The sequence below is a fragment of the Octopus bimaculoides genome, chromosome 1 (genome assembly GCF_046866305.1).
Source record: "Octopus bimaculoides isolate indiv1 chromosome 1, ASM4686630v1, whole genome shotgun sequence".
Lineage (NCBI taxonomy): Eukaryota > Metazoa > Mollusca > Cephalopoda > Octopoda > Octopodidae > Octopus > Octopus bimaculoides.
Genome location: NC_142928.1, coordinates 79,831,900 through 79,847,865, shown reverse-complemented (window position 1 = coordinate 79,847,865; position 15,966 = coordinate 79,831,900). Strand labels below are relative to the sequence as shown.

Genomic DNA, 15,966 nt, shown 5'->3' with positions numbered 1-15,966 from the left:
TATAGGCATACCTCAACTTACATCAGTTCAGGTTACATCTTTTTCAACTTTGCTGTTTATTTGATTTAAAAAATTCATCTCAACTTCAGTTGATTTATCTGACTTTGCATCAATCGCAGCAAACATTTTTAAATGCACAAAAATTAAAACACCACCTAAAAACCAACACTAAAGTAGAAAATCAGATAAAATACATATGAAAATATGTACAAAACTATTCATTAAAATAAATATAAGCTAAAAAAATACTTTAGAATGTTTTTGCATGTTACGTCATTTTGAGTTGCATGTCTTGGAACTAATTCCCAACATTAAGTTAATGTATTCCTGCATATGGAAAGCAAAATCAGGTTTGGGGGTCTTGGGTCTCTGTTCTGCTCTTACTGCTCATTAGTAGCAGTAGTTCACATTTTCATTAAACCTCAAATTCATTTGTGCAAAGGATGTGACTTTGTGATGTTCATGCCTTTCTCCAGAGCATTAGTGGTATAACAGGTTAAATTCTTAATTTGATAAAAAAATTTTTTTATATATTTTATCAAAAGAATCTACAGAACTGGTGCTGGAAAAGTTAAGAAATAAATTTATCTTGGTTTCTTCAATCCTACACCCAGGGCTTCATCACCTCTGAAGGAGGAATCATTCTCTGGACTCCTTCCATCACTGTCTGTCTCTGACCATTCTTTGTTTATTACATGAGATGTTTGCTGCTGGAAGAATGTAACTTAGTACATACAATGAACTTCTCATTAAATTCATAATGTTGCCGCTACTTACAAGGCTGACTAATACTGTTTAAAACTAGATGGACATAGCCAGTGGGAGCAGCCTTTGCTTAACACACACACACACACACACACACACATCCCTCATCTTTCAGTTGCTCATCTTGTGTATCACTCTGCATCCAGATTTGATTGCACACTAAGTAGAAGAGGGTGAAAGCATAGTAGCCAGAATAAGGACTAACTTTGAAAAGGTCAAAGAACTATTACCTTACCTCTCCTAGCAAGAAGGGGGTTCTCTCTTTGAGTGTAGGTTATATTGTATATTGCTTGTGTAAAATGTGTGATGCTGCATGGCAGTGGAACATGAGCACTGAACACAAAGGATGTGTGAAGGTTGGAGAGAAATAAAGTACTTATGTTCTACTGGGTGTGTAATGTTTGTGTGCATGGTTGGTGTGATGCAGATAAGTGGAATCGGTTGTAGTGTGCAAGAATGGAGTCCGTGTCAGTACAGACACGTAATGTTCATTGAAAATAACAGTTGAATAAAGAAGTGTGAGGATATCAAAGTGGAATGAAACTGTGGCAAAGGAAAACCAAGGAAGATATGGAGAGAAGTAGAAGCTGATCTCAGGACGTTGAACTCACAAAAAACGATGACAAACAAGCACAACAAATGTTGTGACACTGTTTTGGAAAGGACACATACAAGCATAGAAAAGTGGACATGAAAATAATAATGATGATTATGAAGATGATGTAAGAGTGTATGTGTGTCGAAATGCCTAGTTTAGAATAGAGGCAGCTGATGAAGGAAAAGTTCCATAAGTGACTCGTCTGTTTTCCTATGTGTTCATTCTTTTGTCTGTAAAAAAAAGTCGGTTTTTTGTGCTTTATTTATGTTCCCGTTCCTTTTTTGACGTCCTGTACCTGGATATGTATCTATATATACATGTAGATGTAGGTATGTTCATATATGCATATGCTCATATATCATTTGTATTATTATAAATATATATATATATATAAGGTGGACAGCTATCTGCAGGATGTGAGCCATATATCTACATTAACCTGTTATCTTGCTGTCTATCTATCAATCAATATTACAGTTTTAATTCACTAATAGAAGATTGTGAGTGACTTTTGAAAGTCAAAAATAAACACATTTAAGTAAGGTTTTATGATCTATACACAAGCCTGAAATAGTAGAAATTCAATAACAGTAGAAAATACAGCAGGCGAGCAGTGAGAATGGAAATAATAGAAAACAATTGAAGATGTTCTTACATTTTTGCCCAGATGGATTGTGTAAGTATTATTGTTATGTGTTAAAGTACGATTGGCAGATGTAGCTGGCATACTTATGTTTGTAGTCTGTGAATAGAAACTGTATTCCAGTACATACTACCTTCTATTAAATTCATAAATGTAGCTCTGCTCAATATTGGCTAAAACAATAATAGCCTGAATTCCTGTCTTAAGTGGAGTTGTGATCAATTGAAAAATACCTAGACAGGTGCCTTTTATTCGACAAACATTTAGGAAATTCCCATACAAATAACTAGATTTTGTTTTTCTGTTATTACTGTTAGTCTCTTTTCTATTACTTTTCTACTTTCATTGCTATTATTATCACTACCATGATTATTTCTACTGGCCTAAACGGAAAGTATACCTTCTTGCTTTGAGAGAGAGAGAGAGAGAGAGAGAGAGAGAGGGATACTTCCAATGGCTGAAATAAGGCTTATGCTTATTACCTTGTACTCGGTCCTCCATTTCTTTAATCGTTCAGGCATTGTTCTTAGTGTACAAAGAATTTGTTTTTAAAATAACTTCCCAAAGAAAAATGAGGTAATACACCCAAGAACATGCCAATTCTTTAATTCTGTATGTGATTATAGGTGCTGGCATGACTGTGGCTGGTTAAGAAGCTTGCTTTACAACCATGTTATTTCAGGTTCAGTCCCACTGTGCAGCACCATAGGAAAATGTCTTTTACTGTAGCCCTGAGATGACCAATACCTTGTGAATGAATTTGGCAGATGGAAATTATGTGGAAACCTGTCATTGCAACTGTATCATCTTTACTACTACTGCTGCTCACCACCCCCAACTCTCTTCTGCAACCCCGCCCCATCTTCCTCAGTTCCTAGTTCTTGTTCATCCACCCTTCAATCTTACCAGTGTAGCAGTCTGCTCTATCCTCTCATTCTTCTTTCCATAGTCTTGCAAACCACTCACCTCCTCCCTCACTTCTACTCATTTTGCCTTGTAGGGCCATTGGGCACCTCATCACTATTATCTATCTCTTTCAGCTCCTGCTGATTATTTTCACTTTCTCTTTCTCCTACTAAATGTGAGTAGCCTTGCACATCCATCTACAAGAACTGTCCTGCTCCCTACCTCCCATAATAACCCTTTTGGCCCCTAGCATTGAAGCTGACTACCCCCAACTCCCCCAGGCTTTATAGTCCTGCAAACTGCATGGCGACCTGAATAGTCCAGGTGGTATGAAGAAAGCACCTAGACCACACTGTAAAGTGGTTAGCATTAGGAAGGGCATCCAGATGTAGAAACCATGTCGAAGCAAACATTGGAGCCTGATACAGTCCTTGGACACATTGGATCCTGTCAAACTCTCCAACTCATACCAGTACGGAGCATAGATATTAAACGATGATGATGATGCATATGTACATATGCCCCTCTTCCTATTGGCTCATCTTCCTAACATTCCTCTCTCTACTCGTGCTAGCAACTCACTGCATACCTTTCCCTATTCACCAACTTTCCTTTGGCATTCTTGCAATCTTGCCCCCCCCCCCCACCAACCGATTCTCTGTACCACTTATATACCCCTTCATCTAACATGAGGACATGTCTCAATGCATCTTCACCATCTCTCTCTCTCTTTTCTCTCTAACTGAGGCAGCCATGTATCTCTTCTACTGCAAGATACCTATTTCCATCCCTCTCTTACACTCTAACCTCATGCCACTTGGCACAAAGCCACCTCCCTCAGTCTCAATACTACTCACCCCTCAGGTGAGTGGTCTTGTCTTGCAAGTTACTTGGTGATTTTGCTGGTACCATGTACAAAGCACCCAGCTTTACTCTGTAAAGTGGTTAGTGTTAGGAAACCATGCCAAAGCAGAGAGTTAAGCATGGCACAGTCCTCTGACTTGCTAGCTCCTGTCAAACTGTCCAACCCATGCCAGCATGGAAAAGTTAAATGATGATATCATCAGCATGAAATCCCCCTTGACGAATTCTCTCTAATTCATGCAAGCATGAAAAAGTAGGCATTAAAACAATGATGATGATGATGAATTGCTACTGGTTTCTCTGGCCTCGAGCTTTTTATTGTTTGCACAACATTCAAGCCATAACTGTTCAATCTTCTTTTCCGACATGTTTTATGCAAGACTACAGTCTCCATTTTAAAGACAGTAGTGAAAGGTGAAACAACAAATAGTTGGGAATTGTGGCTAGTCAAGTAATGCTTCAGATGTGTGAGTCATAGCTAGTCATAGCTAGACATTCAGCTGATTAACCTCATACTGTATAATATCAATTCAATGGGAGGTGATTGGGGGGGGGGCTACATAACAGCTAACTCTGGTGATGATACAAATCTTTTATCTTTTACTTGTTTCAGTCATTTGACTGCGGCCATGCTGGGGCACCACTTTGAAAGATTTTAGTCAAATAAATCAACCCCAGGACATTTTCTTTAATGCCTAGTACTTATTCTATCAGTGTCCTTTGCCAAACCACTAAGTTAGAAGGAAGCTGACATCAGTTGTCAGGGGTGGTGGGGGACAAACAATCACAGAGAGACACACATAGATATATATATAAATATATACACATATATGCACACACACACATATATATGTATATGTATGTGTATATGTATATGTGTATATGTTTTTGTATGTATATGTGTATATATATGTGCGTGTATATGTGCATACATATATATATGTATATATATATGTGTGTGTGTGTATATATATATATATATATATATTGTCCCAAACTTTGGCATCTAGAGTTACACAAATACGAGAACTGGGTGCCACTGCATAGTGCCAAGGCTCCAAATTTGCCACCAAGTTATAGGACAAGATACTGCAAGAACCTGGGCTTCAAAGGACCATAGCTCTTCAATATCCTCCCAAAGGACCTGACAGACCTGCACGAGGTGGATGTAGGTGTCTTCAAAATAAAGCTGGACCTCTTACTGTTGAGTGTCCCAGATGAGCCAACTTCGCGGCAGGAGATGCAGATGAGGGCAGTGGCATCAAACACCATCATGCACCAAATGTCAATTCCTAAAAAGCATTCGTGAAGTAAAATTAAGTAGCAACACCAACTGGCAGTGCCCCACCATGGCCACAACTCATGAGCTGGATGTAGATCATATCATTCAAATCAAATCATATATACACATAAATATATATATACATACATATATATACATAAATATATATACATACATATATATATATACACATATATGTAAATATATATATACATATATATATATATATACATATATATATATACATATAAATATATATATGCATATATATAGATATACACACATATATATATATATACATAAATATATACATATACATATATATATACATACATATATGCATCATCATCATCATCGTGCCAGAAGTGTAGCCAGCTCGTATCTTTACTTCATTGGACACTAAACCCTGCTTGCGAAGACCTGTTGAGGCAAGTGAAATTGAAATCGAAATCGAACCAAATTTGACGACTGGCCCATGCCAATCTCTCCTTCATTGGACACTAAACTCTGCTTGCGAAGACCTGTTGGGGCAAGTGAAATCGAAATCGTAATTGAACCATATTTGATGACTGGCACGTGTGCCAGTGGAGCACTAACAGCATCGTCCGAGCGTGATCATTTCCAGAGCAGCTGTCTGGCTTCCGTGTTAGTGGCATGTAAATAGCATGTAAAGAATATTATTGGAAATAAATGCAACACTAAACTAAACTAATTGAAGTTTTGTTTTAAACAAAAATGTTAAACTTTATACTATTGACTATATTTGATTATATTTTATTTTCTATTTGAAAAATTGGTTATGAAACACGTGTAGTCATTTTATTATTATTATTTTATGATTTTTACTTTGTATTTTATTATACTTATTTATCGTGTATTTACTTATTAATTTTTTCTGTATGTGACAGCGGATTTTCATGGATGAATTCATGAACTTTGCTTCTTTTCTCTAAATTATAAATTTATATATTATATACTGTGAAACTTAATTTAATTTTTAATTTTTGATAAATTGAATTGAGTTGAGTTTTTACCTGTAAATTTGGATTTTTATCCTTATCAGTATATATTCATATATATATATATATATATATATTTTCATATCATCATCATCATCATCATCATCAACGTCCGCTTTCCATGCTAGCATGGGTTGGACGATTTGACTGAGGACTGGTGAAACTGGATGGCAACACCAGGCTCCAGTCTGATTTGGCAGAGTTTCTACAGCTGGATGCCCTTCCTAACGCCAACCACTCAGAGAGTGTAGTGGGTGCTTTTACGTGTCACCCGCACGAAAACGGCCACGCTCGAAATGGTGTCTTTTATGTGCCACCTGCACAAGCCAGTCCAGGGGCACTGGCAACGATCTCGCTCGAAAATCCTACGGGAGCCAGTCAGGCGGTACTGGCAACGGCCACGCTCAAAATGGTGCATCTCATGTGCCACCCGCACAAGAACCAGTCCAGGGGCACTGGCAACGATCTTACTTGGCTTGCCGGGTCTTCTCACGCACAGCACATTTCCAAAGGTCTCGGTCAGTAGTCATCGCCTCGGTGAGGCCCAATGTACGAAGGTCTTGCCTCACCACCTCAGCCCAGGTCTTCCTGGGCCTACCTCTTCCACGGGTTCCCTCAACTGTTAGGGTGTGGCACTTTTTCATGCAGCTATCCTCATCCATTCTCACCACATGTCCATACCAGCGCAATCGTCTCTCTTGCACGCCACAACTGATGCTTCTAATGTTCAGCTTTTCTCTCAAGATACTTACACTCTGACGGGTATTCACATTGACATTACACATCCAACGGAGCATACTGGCTTCATTCCTTGCGAGCTTACGTATGTCCTCAGCAGTTACAGCCCATGTTTCACTGCCATGTAGCATGGTTGTTCGTACGCATGCGTCATACAGTCTGCCTTTTACTCTGAGTGAGAGTCCCTTTGTCGCCAGCAGGGGTAAGAGCTCTCTAAACTTTGCCCAGGCTATCCTTATTCTAGCAGCTACACTTTCAGCGCACCCACCCCCACTACTAACTTGGTCGCCCAGATAGTGGAAGCTATCGACTACCTCTAGTTTTTCACCCTGGAATGAGATAGAAGTTGTTTCCTGTTTGTTTACAGTCTTTATTGCACCTGAACATCTGCCACAAACAAAAACTAACTTGCTAGTTAACCTGCCTTTGATGTTGCTGCACCTCTTATGTGTCCATAGCTTGCACCGGGTACATCTTATAGAGTTACTACCTACTCCTTTTCTACATACTGAGCAGGGCCATCTACCTGAAGGGGTTTGTGTTTTATCTACCTTCCTACTTATTAGGATTTTGGTTTTAGCTAGGTTGACTCTAAAGCCCTTCAATTCTAGACCTTGCTTCCACACCTGAAACTTCTCCTCTATATATATATTCATATATATATATATATTCATATATATATATATATATATTTATATATATATATTCATATAGGGCATCCAGCTGTAGAAGCTCTGCCAAATCAGATTGGAGCCTGGTGTAGCCATCTGGTTTCACCAGTCCTCAGTCAAATTGTCCAACCCATGCTAGCATGGAAAGCGGACGTTAAATGATGATGATGATGATATATATACTCATATATATATATATATATATATATATATATATACTCATATATATATATATATATATATTCATATGTATTTAATTATATGTATTTATTCTATCCTAATAAATAATAATTCGGATAGAATAAATGGGTTAATAGAAACCAAAGTAGCAAAGATCACAAAATAACTGTGGTGTAATTCCTGTTGGTGAGGCAGAAACTCCTTGATATTTTGGGTATTTGAGTATATTTAAAAATTTAAGGAATGGAGAAAACGCATGTTATAGCTATAACATGCGTTTTCTCCATTCCTTAAGTTTTTAAATATATTCATATATATATATATATATATATATATATATATATATATATATATATATATATATATATATACTCATATATATATATATATATATATATATATATATATATATATATACTCATATATATATATATATATATATATATATATATATATATACTCATATATATATATATATATATATATATATATATATATATATATATATATATATATATATATACTCATATATATATATATATATATATATATATATATATATATATATATATATATATATATATATATATATATATATATATATATATATATATATATATATATATATATATATATATATATATATATATATATATATATATATATATATATATATATATATATATATATATATATATCTATATATATATATATCTATATATATATATATCTATATATATATATATCTATATATATATATATCTATATATATATATATCTATATATATATATATCTATATATATATATATCTATATATATATATATCTATATATATATATATCTATATATATATATATCTATATATATATATATCTATATATATATATATCTATATATATATATATCTATATATATATATATATATATATATACTCATCTATATATATATATATATATATATATACTCATATATATATATATATACATATATATACTTATATATATATATATATACTCATATATATATACTCATATATATATACTCATATATATATATATATACATATATATACTTATATATATATATATATACTCATATATATATACTCATATATATATACTCATATATATATATTCATATATATATATTCATATATATATATATATATATATATATATATATATTCATATATAAAAACAATATATATTCATATATATATATTTTTTCTTTTTATTTTTTCTGTAGTTTCAGCTCAGAGCTGTGGCCATGCTGATGCACCGCTGTTTTGCTACACTGTTATTACTTAGAGCCTCCTCCCATATGTGGCACTTGGTGAAGAATGGAGTTTGATATAGTTAACCTGATTTGCACCTCTTGCCGTGAAGTAGGTTCCTCTGGGACTCTCAACAGGGAGAGGTCCAGCTTTGATTTAAGAGCACCTGCATCTACTTTGTGCAGGTTCCTCAGGCTCTTTGGGAGATTATTAAAAAAGCTGTTGTCCCCTGAAACCCAGACTGTTGCAGTAACTGGTCCTGAAGCGTGGTGGTGTTGCTGGGATCTTTGACACTCTGCAGTGTTGTCCCGTTCTGGCATTGGTGTAGCTTTCAATGCCAAAATTTTGCACAATTCCTTCCAGGATCTTCCAGATGTATATTACTGCATACCTCTCCCGCCTTCTCTCGAGGGAGTAGAGTCTTAGCTGGGATCTTTGCTGGTATCATTTTGTAAAAATTGGAAATGTATACTTTTTTTACATAGATTTCAATAGAGATTAGAATAACTCATCATGGCTGGTAATCAAGTTCCTTAACTGCATAGCCACAATTTAATTGTTTCTAACATAAGTACAATACCTGGATACTTGCGAATATATGTAATGTGTGGCTGTTATTTGATTGTATTGAGTCCAGTACTAGATTTGTATTATATTTTATTCATCCTGTTATATTATATTTTATTGATATTTCATTGATAAAAGATGAAGTTTTATAATGCTTAGTTGCAATAACCTGTCACTTTGCAGGGTGTGCGAAGGAATATAACAGTGAGAGATTTTGCATACTCGTTACTCTTGTACTTGTTTCAGTCATTTGACTGTGGCCATGCTGGAGTACTGCCTTTAGTCGAGCAAATCGACCCCAGGACTTATTCTTTGTAAGCCTAGTATTTATTCTATCTGTGTCTTTTGCTGAACCGCTAAGTTATGGGGACCTAAACACAACAGCATCGGTTGTCAAGCGATGTTAGGGGGACAAACACACACACACACACACACACACACACATATATATATATACATATATACGACGGGTTTTTTTCAGTTTCTGTCTACTAAATCCACTCACAAGGCTTTGGTTACCCAAGGCTATAGTTGAAGACACTTGTCCAAGGTGCCACGCAGTGGGACTGAACCCAGAACCATGTGGTTGGTAAGCAAGCTACTTACCACACATCCACTCCTACGCCTCTGTGTATTCTGTCTTTGTTCATCACTTTTGAATATCATAGTTTTTGATGAGTTCAAGTGTGTTCTACTTCTCCTTCCCCACTCTCACTGGCATCAAGTAGTATCATTGACCTGACCTTTAGGAATTCATATACATGGGCAAATTGAAATGGAACAAAAATTATACTATGTCACATATTGCGGGATGTAAAGTACATTTATTGAGATCAGTGTTCTAAACTTTCATTCACCTCCACTGCACGCACGCACTCACTCACACACACACACACACACACACACACACACACACACACACACACACACACACACACACACACACACACACACACACACACACACACACACACACACACACAGCATATTCCATGTCTGTTATATAAAATCGCACATTAAGTTATGTTCAAACACACATGCAACATTTAAAACAAATGTTCCAGAAAATGAAGAAGCCATACAGACACACAGAGTTGTGATTACGAAAACATAAGCATCATTATATTCAGAATTAAGCAGCTTAAATGCCATTCTGCGATAGGACAGCATGAGACGTATATATTATCAATACAAAACCTTTACATTTCACAATGAGTTTTTTTTTTTTTTATTAGCTTATAAATATGTACATAACTTCAACTGATCTTTTCTTACCTGTGACTAGGACTTAATGGAATTCAATAAACAGTTAATTTCTCTGCCTTCTTGACATTTGTGTGTCAGGATATCTGCACAAACATTGTTTTACACCTAACTGTTTGTCTCAAACATAAATGCAGAGAACATACAAATCACATACATGTGAATATTTACTTGTTCATTGGGAGTTAATAATAATGTTTGTGTGTTTGGTGGAGGGAGGTATACCATCATGATTTAACATCCACATTTTCATACTTGCATGGGTCAGATTGAATTTGTTGAGGCAGGTTTTTTTTTTTATGGCCAGATGCCCTTCCTGTTGCTATCCCTTATCTATTTCCAAGCAAGGTAATATCTCCCTATGACATCCTTGTCAGATCAGTTGGAGCCTGGTGCAGCCTCCTGGTTTGCCAGTTCTCAGTCAAACCATCCAACCCATGTCAGTATGGAAAGCGGATGTTAAACGATGATGATGATGATACACACTCATGCTTAATGCTACTGGTAGCATGTAATCCAGTACAGCTTGTCACATGGTTGGGCTGTCAGCAACCAAACTGGCAACCCTACCAAGCTTGCTTTGTAAGAAGAGTGGTTTTCATTGGACACCCTGCAGAACAAAAAATAACACCTGTTGCAGATACAACAGCCATCCAACAGCTGAGAGTGAGAAACTCCTAGTGACTTTTTTTTTTTTTTTTGACATCTCTCTAAGAGGAGAAAATCTCTGATGTAACACCTTTAACTTTGTTTGCATTCAAAGATGTAGACTTCTTTTTGGGGTAAATACATATGTTGCTTAGTGAGTGGAATTGGCCCCTTGCAAGGCAGATACCTTTAAAATGCTTTAGGCCCAGGCATCGCTTGATTTTAAACATCTCTGTTATGTAATCCATGCTATGGTTGGCTGTGGCTGAAAAAAGGCAAAACATAATGAAAAATTCCATGGTGAAATGAAGGTATGGGTCAGTGTGGGTAGTAAGCCCCCTCTGAACACTTGCTGCAAGAGACACCAGCTACCCAAATAGATAGCACCCTGGCAGATAAAGCAATTAAGGATATGAAGTCAGGAAAAGCCCCTGACCCATCAGGAATCACTACTGAGATGCTTAAAATATCTGGTGGTGTGGGTTGTGGCCTAGTCACCCATATTGTAAACCAAGTAGTTCAAGGATCCATACCCAATGACTGGTGTAGCAGCACCATAGTCAACTGCTACAAAGGTAAAGGTGATGCTGTAGATAGAAATAATTACTGGGGTATCAAACTACTAGATCAGGTGATGGTCATGGAGAGGGTCATAGCCCAACTAATTAGGGAGAGAGTTTGCTTAGATGAGATGCAGTTCGGTTTTGTGCCAGGTAGAAGCACCACTAATGCTATATTCCTGGTATGGCAACTGCAGGAGAAATACCTAGCCAAAGATAAACCCCTATACTTGGCTTTTGTTGACTTGGTGAAAGCCTTTAACAAGGTCCTCCGATCCCTTATCTGGTGGGCGATGCAGAAACTGTGGATTGACAAGTGGTTAATAAGGGCTGTACAGTGAATATAGTGAAGAATTCTGGGTAGAAGTAGGGGTTCATCAAGGATCAGCCCTCAGCCCCCTTTTATTCACCATAGTCCTCCAGCCAATAACAGAGGAATTCAGGACAGGTTGCCCCTGGGAGCTCCTCTATGCTGATGACCTTGCCCTCATAGCGGAATCACTACCAGAACTAGAGAAGAAATTTCAGGTGTGGAAGCAAGGTTTAGAATCAAAGGGCCTTAGAGTCAATGTTGCAAAAACCAGTCTTAGTAAGTAGGAAGGCGAATACATCACAAACCCCTTCAGGTAGATGACCCTGCTCAATCTATAGAAAAAGTATAGGTAGAAACTCCATAAGATGTACCCAGTGTAAGCTATGGTCACATAAGAGGTGCAACAACATCAAAGGAAGGTTATCTGGGAAGATAGTTTTTGTGTGTGGCAGATGCACAGGGGCAATAAACACTACAGATGCTCAGAAAACTGATTCCATCACATGCCAAGGAGAGAAACTAGAAGTAGTTGATAGCTTCTGTTATCTCGGGGATCAAGTCTGTAGTAGGGGTGGATGTTCAGAGAGCATTGCCACTAGAATAAGAATAGCCTGGGCAAAGTTCAGAAAGCTTCTACCTCTACTGGTGACAAAGGACCTCTCGCTCAGAGTGAAAGTTAGATTGTATAATGCATCTGTGCGAACTGCCATGCTACACAGCAATGAAACATGGGCTGTGACTGCTGAAGACATGCGTAGACTTGAAAGAAATGAAGCTGGTATGATCTGTTCAATGTGTAATGTCAGTGTGCACACATGACAGAGTGTAAGCACCATGAAAGAAAAGTTGGACATAAGAAGCATCAGATGTGGTGTGCAAGAGAGAAACTGCACTGGTATGGTCATGTACTGCGTATGGATGAGGAGAGCTGTGTGAAGAAGTGTCACTCCCTAACAGTGGAAGGAGCCCATGGTAGAGGGAGATCCAGGATGAAATAGGATGAGGTGGTGAAGCATGACCTTTGAACACTGGGCCTCACAGAAGCAATGACGAAAGGTTGAGACCTCTGGAGATATGCTGTGACTGAGAAGACACTGGTGTCGCATAACCAGCCCATTTAAAAAGTACCTTTGAATTGTTGGGTGACATGCTGTGCTTAAGGAAAACTATTGAATCAAGTAAAATCAAAATCAAATCACAATCGAATGGAAATTGTAGTTGTGGCCGATGCCAGTGCCACCTGACTGGCTCCCATGCTGGTGGGATGCACTAAGCACCATTCATGTGTGGATCATTGCCAGTGCTGCCTGACTGGCTCCCCATGCCGGTGGCATGTAAAAAACACCATCTGAACGTGGTTGATACCAGCCCCACCACCTCGACTGGCTCCTGTGCCGGTAGCACAAAAAAGCACCATCCAAACGTGGCCAATGCCAGTGCTGCCTGACTAGCTCCCGTGCCAGTGGCACGTAATAAGCAGCCATTACACTTTCGGAGTGGTTGGCATTAGGAAGAGCATCCAGCTGTAGAAACATTGCCAGATTAGATTGGAGCCTTATACAGCCTCCTGGCTTGCCAGTCCCCAGTCAAACCGTCCAACCCATGCCAGCATGGGAAACGGACGTTAAATGAAGATGATGATGATGAACTAAGTAAAGTAACTTTGTCACTATTAAGCTGAAGTTTAGAAGTAAAACAAACATGAAATTTTGATGTAAAATTTAAATTTGGCGCATTTTAAAACAAGGAATATATACTATAGCACAAGGTGTGGCCTTGGGTGGGTTGGCATCAGAAAGGTTAAATCCTTTGCTGAGATGTTTCAGTAACAGATATTCCTTGGAAGCATCGCCTTTACTTAGCGTAGTTCTTGGGAGTGTCACCCTGCTGATTGTGCTGCTGCTCACCATTGCTCGAGAGAGGGGAGAAGATATTTAATTTGTGATTTCAGACTGACAGCTCATGAATGGAATGTCCTACAGATGAAACTGTGTGATTACACTTGTGTAGGAAAAAAATTTATTTTCTGTTTCTCTCTCATTTGGCACTGCTCCAAATATATGTACACAAACAAACATGCTTACAGTTTCTCTCTCTCTCTCTCTCTCTCTCTCCCTCTCTCTCTCTCTCTCTCTCTCTCTCTCACACGTTTGCTACTGTAGTAATACAAAGCAGTTCCAACAACCTGAAAGTGGTGGCAACATTTCTGTGTACAAGAAAATGTGTAATTGGAGCTGTGGGTTTTGTGGCTGTATAACCCCACCACCACTAGTGCTAACTAACCTTGGCTGGAGTGGGGGATGTAATGGTGGTGAATATATGATCCATCAAACATCTCTGACTATTTTCATTATCTTCAGTTCTGTACAGCCTTCTTGCTTTCTTTCTGTACACACACACAATGTGGCATGTGTGTAAAACGTATATATATGTTTGTCTGTGCATGCATATGAAATAATCTTATTGACTGAAGTGTGTGAAGTGAAGCCTTCAACAAAGTAACATTCAGTTCTAGGCAGGAGGAGTACAGATTGGTTCAAATGAGAAGTCAAGAAAGATAATGGTTTTGATGTTGGCTAATGGTCAGTACTTAATTTGGACTGCGGATGTGTGTGAAGAAGTAGGGTTTAGAGATAGGGATTCACAGGAGGCAGTAAATTAAGGGGCAAAGGCAAGGTTGTATTGAGCCTATTGAAAAAAGGGAACAGAATTCAATATAGGAATGACTGTTTAATACTCTTTTACTTGTTTCAGTCATTTGACTGCAGCCATGCTGGAGCACCGCCTTTAGTTGAGCAAATCGACCCCAGGACTTATTCTTTGTAAGCCTAGTACTTATTCTATCGGTCTCTTTTTGCCAAACCGTTAGGTTACGGGGATGCAATCACACCAGCATTGGTTGTCAAGTGATGGTGGGGGGGACAAGCACAAACACACATACAAAAATATATATATACATATATACGACGGGCTTCTTTCAGTTTCCGTCTACCAAATCCACTCGCAAGGCTTTGGTCGGCCCGAGGCTATAGTGGAAGACACTTGCCCAAGGTGCCATGCAGTGGGACTGAACCCGGAACCATGTGGTTGGTAAGCAAGCTACTTACCACACAGCCATTCCTATGCCTATAGCTGCTTAATATGTAAATGTAATTTGAGGTTTTAGATCAATATTTAAATCCTATAGACATAGAGACACGTATTTGCTGTTTGGCAAAACTCCTCAAGGTTGTGGAGTCACAACTGAACATTTTTTCATGTTTGTGACAAGATAGCATGTCGGAGCTCTTCATTCTCCAAGTTACACTAAAAAATGGAGTTGAAGTTAGCATTGAAAATCTAATGAAATGTTTATCAATTTCACACTAATGTTACAGCTTTTGGCAACAAATTCTTTCTCTCAGTAATATTTATTTACAGTTATATGATCTGGACAACTAATACCTTTGTGTCTCCAATATATATATATATACATGAACTTGATTATAACTTAATATGATATTGCCACATATGTAATATATAAATATACTTATGTGTGTTATACTTATGTTTAATATATTCATAGACTCTAAGGTGACAAACTGGAAGAATAGTTAGCATGCTGGGCAAAATACTTAGTGGCATTTTGTCCATCTTTACATTCTGAACTCAGTCTCTGCTGAGGTTAACTTTGT

At 37.5% G+C, this 15,966-nt stretch overlaps 1 protein-coding gene across 7 annotated transcripts in view; it reads left to right on the top strand.

Annotated features, from left to right (window-relative positions):
• Positions 1-15,966, top strand: part of LOC106874915 (transmembrane protein 164) — a 74,533-nt gene that overhangs the window by 6,268 nt on the left and 52,299 nt on the right. The window contains exon 1 of one of the 7 annotated variants that reach the window (XM_089352636.1): positions 1,962-2,039. The exons of the other annotated variants lie outside the window; for them this stretch is intronic. The gene's annotated coding sequence lies outside the window, so the exon portion shown is untranslated. Of the gene's footprint in view, positions 1-1,961; positions 2,040-15,966 lie in introns of those variants that run through there. 7 annotated transcript variants of the gene reach the window in all.